The sequence below is a fragment of the Rousettus aegyptiacus genome, unplaced genomic scaffold (genome assembly GCF_014176215.1).
Source record: "Rousettus aegyptiacus isolate mRouAeg1 unplaced genomic scaffold, mRouAeg1.p scaffold_m13_p_6, whole genome shotgun sequence".
Classification (NCBI taxonomy): Eukaryota; Metazoa; Chordata; class Mammalia; order Chiroptera; family Pteropodidae; genus Rousettus; species Rousettus aegyptiacus.
This window is the reverse complement of record NW_023416309.1, coordinates 93,850,327-93,864,346: the sequence shown is the minus strand read 5'-3', so window position 1 is coordinate 93,864,346 and position 14,020 is coordinate 93,850,327. Positions and strand designations below refer to the sequence as shown.

Genomic DNA, 14,020 nt, shown 5'->3' with positions numbered 1-14,020 from the left:
TCAGGGCGGGGGCCCGTTCGAGGGCGGGGGCCCATTCCAGGGCGGGGGCCATTTACTATGAACCAGGGACAGACTTCATCAATGAAGAGAAAAAATTTGACTAAATCCTTCTTTTTTACTCGGATTCCTCGCTCCTTGAATGAGCATTTTAAGTCTTTTATGAATTGTGCTTCTCTGGACAAGGTTTGTCCCATTTTTCTTTGTTTTATTTATCTAAAAAGAAAGAGGGATAGGAACTGAGGAAGTGAACATAGGTATCAAGGCAAAAAGGAGGAGAAGGGAACTTAACTTCTCTCCCGCGTGGGCAGCCGGTTAGTACAATCCGCTAACACGGACCCCCTGGGGTGCGTTGCCTACGGACGTCCCGCCGGCTGTGCCTTTGGGCATAGACAAGGCTCTTTTACAGAGGCGGCAGAGGAGGGATTATACCAGAGGTCTCGACGTGGGCAGTCGGTTGGTATAATCCGCCAACACGGCTCTCAAGAGGCGAATCGCAGACCTACAGCTCTCTCCAGGGCGGAGGGAGAGGTCTACGACCGGGATGCCCTCTGAGTGGACGACTTCTGCCTTAAAGTCGACTGACACACTGTATTTTCCCAACTCAGAAAAAGCAGCCTCTAACCTCAGGGGTGGACGGCTTGTGCCGAGAAGCGGGCTAGAGAGAAAAGTCCCAAATCCTTTGAAAAAAAAAGGAAAAGACAAGAGGACCAAGAGAAGACAGAGGGAGTTTATGCTCAACTCTTTTCTCCGTTTAAAATTTGTTACTTATGATCCTAGCAGTCCGTGCCGAAACTAAACTAAGGCGGATGAACACTCACCGAAGACGGCGATCTCCGGTGAGCCGAAGACGAGGACCTTCCATGAGCGGTGAAAGGCAGTCTTCCCTGAAAAACTTCTTCTCTGAAAAACTTCTCCTTAACGAGCTGCAGCCTCTGTTATTTCGTAGTCCGCCTGGGTAAGGGTTCTGCACTCGGGCCCCACGTTGGGCGCCACCTGCCCCGCCCGCGGGACCGGTTATTTGGTGGGAGAACCGAGGAGAACCCAACCTAAAGAAAAGAGGGGTAACACGGACGAGAGAAAAGAGTGGAGGCAAGACAGTATTCTGATCAAGCCTCCAATTTTATTTTGCAAAGCAGCTATATTTATACAGCAAGAACAAAGGGGGGCAGGCAAAAGGGACTTGTCACAATATAATTGATCTTCAGCTGGTGCTGTGGGGAAGGGGCAGTGGAAGGAAAGAAGATGAAAGGGGGGTACTGGTCATGTGCTGATAAGCAAAGATAAAAGAAGCTCTCAGAGTTATCAAACAGGATGTCTGTGGTCGGCCAGTCTCTGGAATGTTGGTGTCAAGGGCTGCTGTTTGTCTTCTTTATCTTCTGTTCTTGTGAGGCCTAAGCCCAGCACGTTTTATCCTTAACCCTTAAGGGCCCGTTTAGGTTGTGGCGCCCCTAACACTTCTGGCTTCAATAATCCTATTTACAGGATTCGAGATGTGGGGAGCTACAGAACTCTCTATGCACCTGTTAAGACCATGCCCTCTCTCACCCTTCTTTACCCCCATAAATGAGCTCCCTGCCTCATCCCTCCCAACTGTCCAAGAGACCATTTCCAAGAAAAAAAATGTAACCAGACCTGATTAACCACCTCCCCATAAGCCATTGTTTCTCAAATTATGTAGAGTCATGAAATCGGTTTAATGGCTTGTGAACCGCATATTGTGTTTTTAATGAAAAAGAATAAATAAGGAAATAAACAGAGTGCATGGCAGACAGTAAGGGCAGATTTGTTAAAGGCTGTGTTTCACTGTATGTATATGAGTGTAGAATTTCTTATATTCTATTATTTCTTACCTAAGTTATTTCTTATTGTGAGTTTGTCAGAAATGATTGAAAGCCATTGCTCTAAGTGACCACAAAGCATATTGCATTATACCTTTATTTGTGTTTTCCCAAGTTATAAACTGGTTTTTTATTTTATTTTTCCCAAAAGATGTATGTAAGAGTTAGGATATCTTTTGGTTCCCGATCTGTATTTTCTTGAAGACATCACATCATGGTACAACTTTTTCTCTTCTGGCTTTGACAATCCTCTTTACAGGATTTGGGATGGGAGGAGCACAAGCCTCACTTTCAAGCCTCTCAGGTGATCCTTTATCACCTGGACCCCCATTCCCATATGAGTCTGTACATCCCAAGTCTGACCCAATGTATCACCCTCCTGACTCCTCAGACCCTTCTACTCTTCCCTTGAGAACTCACAGCTCTGAATTCTCAGTCTTCTCAAGTTCTCATTGGAGCATGCCTTCTTCTTGTTGCTTTAACTAAAAACCGACTCTCCCCTGAGACCACTGTTTGGTGGCTGTTTCTTTTCCTCACTTTCCACCTACCACCGGAGAGATAAGGTTAGGTGTCCTCCTCTGCTTCTCCTTACTACTTATAGACCACTGTTGCTCCCTCATCCCAAAAGAAGCCAGCTCCTTCAGTCCATACCACCCACTACCCTTCCTAACTCCAGTCAACTTCAGTCTTTATGGTTAAACTCATTCATTGAAAATAGAACCTTATTTTGCATCTTTCTTTCCATCCCTAGTCCTGCCATCGTTATTGGTATTTTCTTGAAATCCACATGGATGATTCCTCTAACTCCCTGACCTCCCAGTTCCTTGAGCACTTCCCCTTTCAATGATTTTTTTCCTTCACTGCACTCAGCCACAATCCCCATAGGCATACACTAGACCTGCACTGTCTAAAATAGTAGCTGCTTGCCACAGGTGGTTATGTGAATTTGAATTTCATTAAACAAAGTAAAAAAAAATATTCCCTTAGTAGCACTACCCATGTAAGAGTCCAACAGCAGTTTTTGGCTTATGGCTGTCATATTGGACTACGTAGACAAAGAACATCTCCGTCATTGCAAAAAGCTCTACAGAGCCTGCACTACTCATGACAGTAACTCAGCTTGAAGCTTTGTGCTTCCAGGCAGCCATCTCCTGTAGTTGCAGCTCACTCCCTCGAGTACCTGACTCTAATAATTCTTTGGCTTTACCAGGACCCTCAATCTGTCAGCTTCAGCACTTTTCACTGTCCATTATCCTTCTCATATCCTCACTTTCTCTCTTATGCAACTTAAATTTCATGGTCCATCACTTCGACCCTGGGCATAAATCCTCAGCTTTCTGACTCCCACTTCAGCTTTCTTACTCCCACTTAACCAGAAAAACACCATCCCAATTGAAATCTCTCCTCCTACAATGTATCTACGCCCAAAGAGCTGACTGCAGCTGAAGAAAAATCGTAAGTGTATTGACTATCTGACTTGTATTTCATGACCATAAATCTCAAATGGGCTCTCAGTAAACTCCACTATTTCATTAGTCAATTCACAAGTCTTAAGGAACTATAGGTCTCAATCTCAGCCTAGGTAGAAGAACTCCCTTTCCAAGTTTGTTCCAAGTTTGGGTGCTGCCTCAGCCTTACGGATGGTAGCTAGTTTTTACATTTTTCTATCTGCCTTCTTTAGAGTTCTCTTTTGACTCTGTTAGTAGTTACCTAAATTTTACTAGTTAATAATTATTAATATGAAATTTCCCCTATCCTAATTACTGGTGGGATTTCCATCCCTTGACTATATATTTATTGATGCAGTAATAGTAACACAAGGTCGGATAAATGGACCAATAGAAGAGACTAGAGGGCCCCCAAATGGACTCATGCCATTTGTGGATGCTGGATTTATGCGTTGACCCTTCAGAGCAGTGGTGAGAAAAATGTGGTCTTTTGATGAAGTGAAGCTGCTCTCTGACCACCTCTCCCACTACCCCTCCTCACTGTACCGTTTCAGCCTCACTCGTGTCTTTGTTGCTTGTGGGACATGGCAGTGCGGCTATTATTCCCTTGATGGGAATGTTCTTCCCCCGGATATCCACATGGCTTCATTTAGCTCTACGCTTAAATCTCCGGTTCCTTTGGAGTTCTTTCCCTCTGGAAAATGGGAAATATAAAATATCTTTTCCAGATATTCTTCAATCTTTCCCTTCATTTTATATTTCTTCATAGTACTTGTTTGCTAACTCATTTTCTCTTAAAATGGAAGATCCATCAGAAAAGACATTGAAAATTTTTTTACTGCTATAGATCCAGCATTTAGAACAGAATTTCCAATAAATGTTGAATGACCTAACAAAAAAACAAACGAATAAGTGAATCTCGCTGATGCTGGGCTATGGGGACTCTGGCATTTATTTGGGTTTCATGCACATATTCTCGAAACTGTTATTTTAGTCTCTCTCTGGGGAAAGTTCTGCTTTTTGTGGGCATCAGGATCTTTCTTCAAGAATATTTGTCTTAGATTGCTATTCTACTGAAAAATTTAAAACTTGATGTTAAAAACATCAAGATTATCTTACTTTCATGTTTTAACCCTCAAATGACTTCCCGTTGCATGTGAAATAAAATTCAAACTCCTTTTTTGGCCTCCTAGACCTGACACTCTGTCCTCTTCCTACTTTTCTGTCCTCTTCTCCGTGCATTCATTCTCTCTTATTTCTCCTCCAGCCACCTCTTATTTTTTTCTGTTCTTTGAACAACACCCAGACCGGTTCCTCAGAACCTTTAAACTTGTGTTTCCTTCTGCTTAAAACATTGTTCCCAGCTTTTCACTTGCATAAATAACCCTTTGTCATTCAGTGCAAAGATCGCCTTGACAGAGAGGTTTTTCTCGATCTCCTCCTCATCATCCTGATTTATTTTCCATGCAGTACTTGTCACTCCCTAAAACTTAGTTAGTCGATTATTTGCTTACTCTCTGCCTCCTTTCTTCATCGGAACCTTATTTTATTTTATTTGCTCGTATATTCCTAGTGTCCGGACAAACAGTGCTTGGCACTTAATAGGTGATTAATAAATATTTGTTGAATAAATGAATGTCACATCAGGAGCATCATCTAAGGAGTAAAATGCTGGCCTTAGGTAAAACCATAGGCCCTCTTAGAAATAATGCGAGTACTTCAGGGTACTGTTTGTAGTAACTTATAATGAAATGTCTGCCTTCACACTCACCCGTGCATTTCTACAAAGCCTTTCTTTCTTTTTTTTTTTTTCATAAAGAAGACACTAATTTCTAGTTTCTGCTTATAAATAGATATCTTTTGTCATTCATACACTTTCTCTGAAGGCTGTTTTACTACAGTCTGCCCTTCTTATCTAAACATTACCCCTCTTTTGTGATTGAAGGTAGGCTATTATCTACCTTTCCTCTCCAGGGTCTTTTCACTTGGCTTCTGGATCATCAGCTTCAGACAATCTCTGCTGCTGTTTAAGAAGAAAAGCATTACTCTTTATTTATTTTATATGTTATTTAAGCCTTACCTGCTTCTGAAACCAATTCAAGGCAGCTATCTTCTCTTAATTACTTTCTACCTTTGTCTTAGAAGCTTCCAGACTTGGCTGAATAGTTTGGAATGAGTCTCATAGGTAATGGAGGATCATTGAACAATTGAAGAAAAGTGATATAATCTGGCTTCATTTTGGAAAGCTTGCTCTACTTGTGTATTACCTCTAACTGTTGTGACCTGACTAGGTATTGTTGGCCAGATATGTGGGGACTGCCATTTGAGAGAATACCTTATTTCCTTGGTGAACCAGGATTCTCACCATGCACACCCAGTGCCTGTGTAACATTGTCAAGGACAGATAATGTCAGAGCCTGAATGGGGCTCTGCGAGTGGAGGGTCTACAATTCAGTCTTGAAAGGTATTTTTGTTGTTGCTGGTGGTGAAATTTTTTTTTTTTTTTTTTGCTTTTGAGATCAGAAGAAAGGCTGCCTTTGCCTCAAATGTCAAGGCATTCTATAGGTGAATTTTCTACTGGAAGTGAATCGATGTCAATTTGAATTCATCCAATAAACTCTGAAAAACAAAATTAAATTATCGGCCCTTTTTGCCCTAGCAGGTGAAGTGAGATGAATACTGTGCCTCATGTTCAGACACCTGGAGGGAAGAATGGACAGCTTTTGGGATGAAAGAGAAGTGAACAGAAAAAAAGGGATGACACCTCGGGGTGGAGGCTTGGTCTCCACTTCCGCAGTGCTGGGACAGGGTCCAAACACCAAACACAACACTCCTGGGGCTGAGCTTTTACAATGGAAGTGTAGCTGACATTTGTAAACTTGTTGTCAGTTGGGAAAACATTGTCCAAACACGTAGCCTAAGGTAACTTGCACAGTGCAATTATTGGATACTGGAAAGTGTGATTAAATATTCTTTAAAAAAGTTACAAGTGGAGAATGTTTAAAATTATTTTAAATTTATTTTTGGTTCCACAACTCATTTTAAATTAAATATTTGGAGTTACTAAGTTGTTTTAAGTTCCTTTCCTCAGTCTGGCAAAATATATCAATTCTGTGGTAAAAGCTGTGTATGGTGAGAGCTGTCAGAGCTTTAATGTATTTTGGAGTTAGACAAACCTGGCTTAGAATGCCAGCCCCCAAACTTGAGTGTCCTTGGGCAAGTCACTCCCTCTCTCTAAGCTTTACTTTCTCATCTTGAAAATGGGGTCAAGACTAGTTATCTCATAAAGCTGTTATAAAACCAAATCTGAATGATTATAAAGTGCTCACTATTATATTTGACACATCATAAGCACTCAAGAAAAGGCAGCCACAGAAACCATTGTTGGTATTTTTAAAACTCGGGTTTGCCAGCACCAGTTCTGCATCTCCCTGATTTGCTGCCCACACCTCTCTTTACTCTGGTCAGTGCCTTATGGCTGATCAGAAAATGCCACCTCTTCATTCTCTTCTCCGACAAATTCTTCCGGCTCGGACACCAACTTTCTGGACCAGAGTGCTCAGCTCTTTGCCTCAATCTTCTGAGACTTTAATTTACATTCATCCTTCGACTCTGACATGAGCGCTTGCAGGTGTCCTGGTGATGACCCTCCCCGTGTCCATCACCTTCCATTTACCTCCTACTCTGGCAGGTCCTGAGACCTCCTTCCATGTAAACTGCCTGTGGTAGGCAAAATGATGTCTTCCCTCCCTTCCTCTAAGATGTTTATGCTCTAATTTCCAGAATCTGTGACTATGACATGCTATATGGCAAGGGGGAATTAAAGTTGCCAGTCAGCTGACCTTGGATGGGGAGGTTATCCTGGATTATCTGGGTGAAACCAATGTAATGATTGTGTCCACGTAAGGGAAAGAAGAAGGCTGGAGAGTCAGGTCAGAGTGACGTATGTGAGAGAGACCCGAATGGCCATTGTTGGCTTTGAAGATAGAAGGGACTGTGAGCCAAGGAATATGGGTAGCCTTTAGAAACTGGAAAGGGCAAAAGAACAAATTATCCCCTAGAGCCTCTAGAAAAAAAATCTTGATTTTAGCCTGAAGAGACTCTTTTCAGACTCTGACCTCTAAAACTGCAAGATAATAAAATCTGCATTCTTTCAAGCCACTAAATTGGCAGTAATTTATTGCAGCAGCAGTAGAAAATGAATACTCTACCTTTTCAGGCAAGCTATGTGCTTTCTGGTGGTTTGGCCCAGGCTTAAGACAGGTAAAGAGGGTAACATGGATTTCAGAATAAATGTTTCCAAAAAGACAGGGAACACAGGCAATTTATTATAAATTGTATCAATCCAACGATTGCCCCAGCTATCCACTCCCATTCTGAAGTGAGAAAACTTTTACTTTTCATTGTTCTCCATTAAACACCATATTTCAGTATTTAGTATCAAGTACCCTACCATAATTTTCCATGTTTTCCCCGTGGACTTCTTTTGATTTTTATTTCCAGTATTATGCTTTTATCTGACAAAAGAGTTTTTAAACAATTAAAAAAACCCTCGTTACGGAACCATAGTATAGTAATGGGAGTTTTTACAACTTTTTATGTCCTTAAATAATGTGCCCCTTTTATCAACTGAAATGTGATGTGACCAAATACTATATAAAACAGATGATGGCAAGTTGTTCAGGTGGAGGTGATTGCTGATGAGGGGGCGACAGGATCCCCAGTATTCAACCTCATTCTCCGTAGCACCTGAAGCATCTCACTGGAGCCCCAGAGAAAACATGGTTCTAGATTTGAACTTTCAGTTTTACAGGTGGGCAAACTGTGACCCAGAGAGGAAACATGGTCAGCTTAAGGGCACATGCCCAGTTAACACCGTAATAGAGACTTAAGCCTGGGCCTCTGGCCCTGGATCTCAGACTGTGTTCTTTTCACACTACTGCATCAACCTAAACCCACATTGTTAATTTTGTTTGGTTGTTTTTCTCATGGGTAAGGTGAGAGATACAGGCATTCTTTGGTGGGTGCGTGGAAGAATATTTTTCACCTAGGAAGTTCAGACTCAGACATGTATCAGTTGCTAAAATAATCTCTTCATTCTGCTACAATCATAGGTGAGGAAATCATAGGTGAGTCTCTTCTCAGAAAGGTTAAGTGACATACTTTCTATCCATTTTCAGCTCAGATCTCAATCAGCAAATATTTCTTTCCATTCAAGGCAATGAAAACCCTCTTCCATTGTCACAGTGTAGGGACTGTCAAAAAAGAGTCAGAGAAATAAAGATGAAGATTTCTCATTGATAAAAACACAACCAACATTTTAGGCTTGTCAAATTACATCTGAACGAAGACTTGCCTTGCATAGAAATTGATTTAAAATGAGTAAATCCTTAGAGACTCCTCTTTGAGCAGGGGAAATTAGTTATTAGGGCCTGTGTTAAGAGGCCGCCTTAGAAAATGATGGAGAAGATCTCCAAAACCTGAAAGAAGACGGATCCATCCCAGGCTAACACTGAGAGTTATCACCGGTGCTTCCTGGGAAAGAGGCATAGACTGGTACCAGATTCATGTCTCCTTCCAGTTCATTTGATACACATATATGTAGTAAGTAGTTCTTATTCTTGAATCATTCTTTGTAAACCCACCCTAGGCATTGCTGTGTGTCAGGGTTAATACTCAGCTGGTACACACCTATATGGCTTACCAGCAGGCATCTGATCTAATTGGTCAGGACCCATGCCATAGCTATCATTAGATATTTTGAATATTACCCTGGATATAAATACCAGAGTCAGTCAAGATTCGGGTGCCTCTAGTGTGCCAAGCTAGGCAAGCATGATCAGTTATAGAATTTCTTAGTAAAATTTATTTTGATATGGATGTTCTAATAAGTGATGGAGCCAGAATTCAAAGCCCTTTCTAACTGGCTTCTGCGGCATTTCAAGTGATGAAAAGCATTTCTCAATTTGATGGGTTTCATCTGCATTTTATTAGTCTATTTCTGGGGAAAAAAATATCATTTGTACATCATTTTGCTTGCACACTTGTCTTTATTATTCCTTCCCCCACCTCATGTGGTGGGTCCAGGATTTGATTTTCCTCTCGGCTCTTGGCACATTTCTCATCCTCTCTCAGAGCAATTTACCCTCCGTGACAGTCCATCTGTCTCTCCTGCCCCACTTATAAATACTCTGCTTCTTCCAATTTCCCTTATTTCCTTTTTAATATCATCTGCCTAGTCTTCCCTGACCTTTCCAGCTCTTCAGATGTCCCATTGTTCCTTATCCACACTGTTTGATTGATTGGAATCCTGCAGATTATTCCGACAGCATTTCTCTCATAACTTGACCTGTCACGGTCACTAAACTGTCTCATTGACCTTTGGTTGCAGTTTAGCAGTCTGCGTTTTTCTCTTATTAGAAGGTGGGGGGACGGGGTGGAAACTACAAACATTAACTATGCAGGCACTGTCTGAATGTTACCAGCTGAGAGGTGATGTGTGTGTATGTGTGCATCTTCCCTGCTTGTGCCTCCTCGAGTTGGAGGGAGGGACCATGTGGCCTTCCCTGGCCGCCTCTGAAGCTTGTGGGGGTTTTTGGATAGTCATTGTTGATGAGCATCACCAAGGGGAGATGTATACTTATACTTTTATATCAGGGGTTAGCAAACTTTTTCTTTAAAAACTACATAATAAAAATTTCAGTTTCTCAGACCATAAAGTCTGTTTGGCATCTACTCAACTCTGCTGTTGCAGTGCATGTCTGTGTCCCAATAAAACTTTATTTACAAAACCGGCAGTGGGCTGGATTAAGCCTGGGGATCTTAGTTTGTTAACCTTTGTTTTAGAGTAATTTTACCTTCTAGCTTCTTACCATGCCTTGCATATTTGTGCATTTGTTATTTACCTAAAAGTGCGTTCTATCCTGTGACACTCACTTTGTGAGGGAGATAGTGGCAGGGAAATAGGAGTTCATTGCAAAAAGACATGTGCTGTTCTGGGCATTGATAGAGGGACATTTATTCAGGCTTACTGCAGGAAGTTGGCCCTGTTGTAGGTTGTAGGTAACCTGAGCTGGGAGACTGACGATTTAGCTTTAACTCTCAATATTTTGCTCAGGAGCTGGGTGAACTTGGGTAAGTCAGTTCATGTCTTTGGATTTCAATGTTCTTATCTGCAAAATGAGATTATTATTATTATTAAATTTAACATTCCATACCATATATTTAACCTCTCTAATTGTCAATTACCAGTTGGTAGAAGGATTTATAACTTAAGGGAACTGTTATCATTTAATATCTAAAGGATAATGTGATATATAAATAATAATGAAGTCCTCATGTAACAGAAAATTCAAATAAAGGGATTTTCATATTGGCATTTATTTTCCTCTCAATCAGTTGTCTGGAGCTGCTTTGGTAGCTTCATGATGTCAACAGGGACTTAGGCTCCTGCTATCTTTCTGTCCCACTTGTCTCAGTATATGACTTTCATCTTCAAAATCTCTTCACGGTGTCAGTGTGGCCATGGTGGCTCCAGCCATCATATGCACATTCCAAGCACCAAATTAGAGGAAGGCCTAAAAACAAAAAGGAAGTCCTGTAATAACTTTCTTGGAAACGCTACCAAATGACTTTCATTTATGTGCAACTAACTAGCTACCCCCATCTTCAGGAAATGCAGTATTTGAGCTTGGCACATTACTGTTCTCAATAATATATAGGAAAAAGGGAAGAACAGATATTAGGAAGGCAGATACCAGTTTATGCCACATACAGATTTAGATAATGGCTTAAGGCGAGGAGGTAGGTGACCGAAACCACACCTATGATACAGCAAGCATTTCTATCTCACCTTTGACATTTTTAAAAATAATCAAACAAGTGAGTTTATATAATGGGTAGTTAAACTATATTATGATACATTTCATTAACAAAGAATTCTATAAATGATCTTATTTCTCTTAGTTTTCCTTACTATAATCTTAACTGATCCTGGCTGATATCCATATCAGGAGTAATAATAATAAACCCAAAAAACTAACAGTGGGTCTCTATCAGCCCTGTTCAATTAGAACAGATACCAGTTGATAAGACACTGGAGTATACCAGTTGCTCCAAAGTAGTACATGGGAAGGGTTGGTGAAGACTGTCTGGAGCTTCATTCTTAAATAATAATCATTTACCATATACACTTGTCACAAATAAATAGGAAAGATAAATAGGCATCTGTCTATAACTCCTCCTCTGAAAGGGGCTGGTGATAGCTGTCAGTTCTGGCCTAAAGTGGACCCTTCTATAGGTTTTAAGTATCATCTGTGATTCCCACATTGGCTTCTTACTGTAGGCTCTAAGAACAAATTGTACAAATTTTAAGGATTTAGTCATTTTTCATTGATTTCTATGGAAGGCAACCCTTTAATAAAATCCAACGAGCACAAATGTTGGCTCTCTGTGTTCCTGTCAGTGGGAAATCCTCATATTTTCTAATTTTGACTTTTTTTTTTTTCACCAGAATGCTCAGGATGGTGGCAATAGTCCCCATACTGTGCAAAAGGAAGAAGGTTGTTATCGCCTTGAATGAGAAGAGACACTTGCTGATTGAGATCTGAGCCGAAAGTGGGTTCCCCCATGTGCTGCACGCATGCGATGACAACCGTGCAACGTTATGCTTCCCATGCAATTCCATTAAGCAGCCTCACCCTCCACCTGCTCCCAGCAGTGGTAGCTTTGGTATTGCTGTCTAATTTTGCACAATATTGTGTGGGTGACTTTGCTCAGTTAGACAAGAGAGCCCTCCAAATAATATTTTATATATATAAAATTATATACATATTTTTATAAAATGTTATTGAGGGGACTTTCATATATATAGATATATAAATATATAAGTAAATATATCATAAATATATATATATATATAACATAGGAGCATTTTCAGCCTTCTCCAGACCACCAAAATAAATCCTACAAATTTCTGCTTAATTTTTGATTTTTTTTTTTTTTTTTTTTCTGGAGAATCAAGTAAGCAGAATTTGTGGTAAGGAGAGAAGAAGGCGAGAGAAAAAAAATCAGTGCTGGGCCAGGTGATGATGGCCAGCTGTGGCTAGGTGTAGAAAGAGAGTTCTTTTTTAAAGTCTTTCTGGACTACGTATTTGGATCTCATTTATGTTTTTTGAGTAATTCAGGTAAATGATTTTTTTTAAAAAATTACTTTTGGTTGTTGAATTCTCTTTGTGGCTATAATCTCCCCATGAATAAACTCTGAGGAGCCCATTCTTATTAAAGAAGCAATGCATGCCCTTTGTAGAAAACTTACTGTAAGTGGTGACTGTCAGATTTTTTAGATGTTGCTGTTTATAAGTTGCATCTTCCTTGTTTGGAAGCAAGCTGACTTGGAGTAAATCTCTTTCTCGGGGAAGAGTAACTTAACCTGGTTATACAAATAGAAGATTTAGTGGCTACTTTTCATCTTGGGTAAAAGATACAAGAGGGCCTTTTGCCACCTGAAGAAGCTGTCCCTTAGGGATAAACTTTGATATGCTTGTCTAGTGTTTTGGAGAAAGCAGATTCATTTGCATAGGGCCCAAGGAGCCGTTGGGAGGAAAGGGATCAAGGCTCTAGGTGCTTCCTTTTGAGATTCAAGGTTGGTGGACACTCCCAGATGCGTTGCAGTGGTCCCCAGGGAAAAGGACTGATTGGAAAAACAGCCAGACTTCCAAGAGGCACTCTTGAGAGATGAGAGTCTGATTAGTGACCAAGCCCAGGCCTACAGGTGGAGTACCCCAGAAAAGGTTCTGTGAAGAGAGGGGATCGACCTTCTTCAAAGAATGTGCTTGGCCAGGTCGAGGATCGGGGTCAGGGAGAAGACCAATGAGGAAGCTTAAAGCTGTGCAGGCCCGAGTTTTAGCATTAGGGACAATGCAAACTGACCAGTGCTCGCAGGGGTTCTCCACTCTCTCCGCCTCACAGTTGGAAACAGAACTCTGTAAGTCTTTTCGGACCATGTAGGAAAGTCAAGCCCAGGAATGAGAAAATAAACATTTTGCTAATATGGGAATCTTTGAGTGATGAACTGATGTGTAACAATATTTGTTCCCTGACTGTCAAGGTGGTTCATACCTAGGTACATTAGAAAATACAAATAAACTAAAAGAGGAGAAAATTCATAAGACCCCTGATAATTATTATAATACCTCAGTGTATGTTGTCTTCTAGATTTTTTCTGTCATAATTATACATAGATGATAGGGCAGATTGTTTTTATTTTTATTTATTTTTAATTTTTTTAGACGATACAACCCTTGGTCGACCTCACAGATTGCAAGAACCTTATTAGCTTATAATCCCTCATTTTTTATTTTTTATTCTTTACACCTACAACACCTGGTCTTCCTAGGTGGTCTCCCATCCAAGTACTAACCAGGCCCGACCATGCTTAGCTTCTGAGATCAGATAGGATCGGGCTTGTTCAGGGTGGCATGGCTGTAGACGGGGCATATTGTTTTAAAATAGCTATTTTTTACTTAATAATATATTTAAATATTCTTCTTATCCATGACTATTTATCTTAACATCATTTATAATAGCTGAAAATACCCTATTTTTAGGTACAGTATATTTTTCATGATAAATGTGTAGTCATGCTTTTTATTCTATAAAGACCATTTCATGACATTACCTACCCTCCTAGCTGTGGACCTGACTTTGGTTCGAGGTGGGGTATGTAGTGGGTAG

General features: G+C 40.6%; 1 pseudogene; it reads right to left on the bottom strand.

Moving 5' to 3' along the window:
• Positions 1-13,657: 13,657 nt before the first annotated feature.
• Positions 13,658-13,776, bottom strand: LOC118604477 (annotated as a pseudogene).
• Positions 13,777-14,020: the final 244 nt, after the last annotated feature.